Below are 5,182 nucleotides of genomic sequence, written 5' to 3'. Positions count from 1 at the left end.
CACAGATGCACTGTGGGATTCCTCGGTGCCATTGTTCGCTTCCAGTTGTCTCTCTCGAGTCGCAGTTCCCATGCGATTCAATGGAGTTATTTGTCTACTTTTCCGTTGTTACCCCTTTTTTTCTTGGCTATAATTCAGCTTAAAAGAGTTGAAAGTTTCTAAAATTTACTGATTTGCAGTCACTAAAGTCATGGTTCACTACTGCAAGGCTTCAATGTGCTGGTCACATGATGGAAAGTGAAGAAATCTTCAAAAAAAAAAATACCCCTGGATAGAGACAGAGTGTGATCTGAGTGCATGAGCAGCCAAAACCGGGACGAGTTTGTCCCCTGAGCTATCCCATAATGCATCTAAAACTGCTCTGCGCATGGCACCTAGGTATTGGCGATACCGAGAATTTCATCAGAGCATGTGGGCCTGTGCTTTCACAACATTGATCTCCCCACATAGACTTTGAACAGTCTGCATCTCTTTTTTACTGTACGTTGATGAAAAAGCTCTGTACAGTTAAATGCCTTGGTAAATAAAGGGTGAAACCTGTTCCTCACAACATTCTGAAGCTGTCGTAGACTTTGAGCCATCCCCACTAGTTCACAAGATAGTTGGCTGTAAGTGACCCTGCATCACAAAACCACTAAAAAGATGCCACACACTGATTTTTAGTTAAGGGCAGATTCTGAAAGAGCAGATTCTACACTTTAAAATGACATATAACTCAATACAAAATTGTGTTTCCTTTCCAATCTAAATAATGGAAAGAGAGGACACACTCGGGAAAAGTGGTTAACTGAGAAAGGCTTTTCAAATTTAGGGTTTATTCAAGTGTTTAATCCTCATCAAGCTGCACTCTGTGCAATGAATGGGGAGAAAAACTGTATGTAAAACAGTACTGCACAGTAACCACTATGAAGGGATAATCAGATTATGCTGAAATTATGCACACTGTATAAGTACACTTTATTTGTAAATATTTCCAACTTTCAAAGCAGTAGCAACTAGTATCCTTTCAAAAGTTACATTAGAGTTGATATTGAAGAATGTGTAGCCGTTTAAGAAATCTAAAAGGGCCAGTAAAAATGTGTGTAATCACACTACTCTACAATAATAGTGTAGTAGAAAAACTGCAAAATTCACAATTTCCCAATCTCTTTATGATCCCAAATGTTAAGTTAATACAGTAAATGAAATGCTCTTTCAGAAAATAGAAAAAAACAACAACTAAAGACTGACCACATCGACCCATTTTACCTATTTTCAGTCCTCATGTAAATTGAGTGAAACTTTTTGTTGAGTTTTGTGATGCATGATCATTATATCAAAACTAAAGACTTCTTAACATCTACATTTTGACAAGAACGATGACTAACATGGCTTTAGCACACTCATTCAACTGATGAATACTCTGAATTCTTAGAATTTCTACATGTCTCTTTTCCACAAACCTGAACATTTTTGGTGCTGTGATTCCATCAGGCCTAAGCACCTACAACAAGAGATTCCCCTGTCAGAAATAATTGTCAAATGGCAGTAGCAGTGAGGCCTGCATAAATTTAAATACATGGGAGGTTTACAAACAATGACTGGCGCGTAATATATCTTGGCCCACCTCCCTTGCCCTCCTCCCCTCCCCCCCCCCCCCCCCCAAAAAAAAAAAAATAATACTAAAAAAAGGCCTTAACATCCAAAAAAGGACCCTTGATACAGGGCTACTAGATATCTACCTTTGTAACATTAAATACATGCACTTGTACAGAATGCCACTGATGTAAATTTATATCTAAAAGCAAGCAATGATATTAATCTAGACCTCTGTACTGCATAACAAGCTTGGTAGAAATGAGTTTTCGACAGTGGTGGGCGCCTCCTTATCAACGGATTACCAATGAATAGGCATTCCTGAATGAGAACATTACCCTGTATTATTCTGATAATACAATCTGACTCAGACCAATTATGGAGGACAATATCGTTCAGCCAGTGGTTTATCTTCTCAGCACAGCATGAGCAAAGTGACATACAAGTTTTAAAGACCAAGTAGCATCTTTATTCACTGCTAACCAGGGTACTTTCAAAAGCCATGAAAAGTGTCTATCAGCGAATAAGTGCATTGCAGCAGATGCTCATCGATGAAGGTCAACTCCAGTCTACATATTTTGGCTGTGTGTGTACTTAATACATGGAGATCCATGATAAAGGTGTACACAATTCATTACGGATATTCTCTGATATCTGAGCCAAGTCAGCCTTCCCACTCCAGCATGGTATTCCCATGCCACAGGTCTTTAACTACAGTAGAATGTGCAGATAATGCAATCCAGAGACTCCAACTCTCCCGCTTTCGACAGGAGATCTCCCACCGAAAGCCCATTTTTGCAAATTCTCCCGTTCTCCCGCTAACGCTTGAGATTTAATTTCTCCCGTCCAGGCTCTGTGTATCCTGCTTGAAATGATTTCTTGCTTAGTGCTATCGTATGTTAAAAATAAGCCTTAGATAGCACGAGAGAGCATGTAGAACCCTAGAGCTTCCACTTAAGAACCCCGGCCGCAAGGAACTTCGCGTTTTGCGCTCGTGATGTGCGCGAGCCAAGTTGGAGTCTCCCGTTTGCTAGGGGTTTCAGGCGGGAGAATCTCCCAATCAGAAGGTGCTTGGGGTTGGAGTCTCTGACAATCGACTGTCCTATTCACAGATGGTGTGTTCAAATTATCAAAGCTAACCGAAACAAGAGTTTGTCCCTTTAACTCTTGGTGCCTTTATTACGACTGTGGCAATGACAATCCCCTTTAAAAATCTGCACCTAAGACTGCAATTCCCATGCATAACAGTCTTGCATGCATCATACACCACTGGGACTGACCTGAGAAATGTACAAATGTAGTGGTAAGTCATGGTTACTTTTTTGCTTTTCATTACTGACAGGTTTTACACATAGTGTGAAGCTTCATACTATGTTGACAAGAGTCGGGGGCAGGCACGTGGAAGATATATTTAAAAGCAGCAAATTTTGTTATAATTTACAGAAATTTGTCAAGTCTGTTCCGTACACCTTGCAAAGAAAACTGGACATTGTCAGTTTTGAATTGTTCTTCCTCAGTGGAAAAACAACCATGATGTCAATGTTCCTTGACAGAAAACGACAAAGCAGTCACTTTCCTCATGTGAATAATACAACATAATATACCTGTACTGCATTTTTTGAATTATTTTTTTCCACTTTTCCTTTTATAAATACTGCCTTCCTCGGTGCATCCATTTTCATTACTAGCTACATAATGCAAAGGACTCCACCTATAGCAGTATTCAAAGAGAAAAACATTAGACAAACATAGTAAATAGAAGATATACTAGGCATTCATGAGAGACTATAATGCATTGCAAAAAGCATGGAAACGTAGGACTTGAAAGAAAAGTACCTTATGACATCATTTCCAATGCATTATGACACCATTTTCCATGCCTTATGACATAATTTTCTATGTCTTCATGACATCATTTTCCATACCTTATGACATCGTTTTCCACGCATTATGACATAATTTTCCATCTTTGGGTGAGACCTTTTTCCAAATTCAGCACCACAGTGTGACAGAATATTCTTGCATGAAGACGAATGTATTCACACAGAAGTATCACCTTAAACTCCTTTTTCTTGGCTTAGATATGGTGAAGCAACATATGTCCTTTTTAGGTACAATTATATATATATTTTTTTAATCTGTAGGAATTTTAGCTTTTAAAGTCATCTAATCTTTAAGGTCATCTTGGCATCACTATAAATGAGTCTTTTCAGTATTTGTGAATTCTGGACAATGCATGAATATTTCCTATGCAAATAAAAACATACAAATTCACATACTCATATCTATCTACATGAATTCATTTGATCTGGTATTGGCATGAAGAAACATTCTTTTTTTTCTAGGAGATCTCTACATGGTTTACAGAATCAACATTGCATTGATATGGAATGTTGAGCTGAAAAAAGGAACATACAATGCTTCAATAGGAAAAATCATTGATTTCTCTTGTATTTTTCCTTTCTTATTTTCAATGCCCTATTTACTGTCAATCATGAATACTGGTATTGAAAGCTCAAAATTTTGAACAATAAAGTGCCTGAAATGAGCACCTTATTCTCTGAAGATAAAGAACTGCAAGTGTGAGGGCAGTATTGCTCTTATTACACATTGCAGAAAGTTGCATTTTTCTCCTCTTTGCCTCATTTTCCTCTTTGCAATCAGGAAATGTTTTTCTTTTTCCAACCACATTCAGCCTAATCCATTGCAAATGCGCGTTCTCGCTCCAAAGCAATTTTACAGCAGCGACATTGAGCTCCGGCGACACATGAAACGGAAACAAGACATCTTGCACCACGGCTAAACATGAACTTACACATATCACATCCATTCAAAACAACCCAGAGTATTACTTTAGCCACTAGGTGAAGTTCAATTGTATGTTTATACCACTATGAGGAGACTACTCCGAAGTTGAAGACCTGCCTATTATAGCTGTCAAAATGTCTTTTTACTCAGCCTAATTATAGCTACCTAACACTGGGTGAAATGTACCTGGCTACATCGGAAATGAGCAGGTCCTCATTCATTCAACCCCTCAATACTCAGAATTAACACTTCGGTGCATGTGGTGTTGTAATTCATTCATAGTGTTTCATGAGGTATAGTAAAACATTCTCTCTCATCAAAGTCCTTTATTGTTGATATATGATTGTCTTTTTTCAGAGGCAAGATTATCACAAGCCTCTTCAATGCAAAACATGTAACTGATCTATTAATTTGACAACACTTCTTTAGAAGATCAAAAGTGTTTCATTCACCTGAAAAATAAATTTGGGATATGGAAGAGCAATTCATACCCACCAAAATGTGCTCTTCATTGTGAACATTCTCCATAATTCACAGGAATTACTTTTATATCCGGCAGTTACAGAGTTAAGCTTTAAATCAACTCTGTTCAGGTGGGGCAAATTACAATGTGCATTGTACTCCTGCCACATTATTTGTGTGTGTGGCTGTTTTCCTTGTGTGCATTCAATCATTGCAACTTTCACCAAATTATCACAGCTGTGCAGGTGGCTAACCTTCCAGTGAAGCTAAACTTGCAAATCGAACACTGAATCCATGCTACATGTATGTACCATATGGCAGTGTAGATGTACATAGC

The sequence above is a fragment of the Diadema antillarum genome, unplaced genomic scaffold, assembly GCF_040938485.1.
Source record: "Diadema antillarum isolate AM-2024a unplaced genomic scaffold, OU_Dant_1.0 seq00000519_RagTag, whole genome shotgun sequence".
In the NCBI taxonomy this organism is placed as follows: Eukaryota; Metazoa; Echinodermata; class Echinoidea; order Diadematoida; family Diadematidae; genus Diadema; species Diadema antillarum.
The sequence above is the reverse complement of the archived record's forward strand: the minus strand, read 5'-3'. Positions refer to the sequence as shown.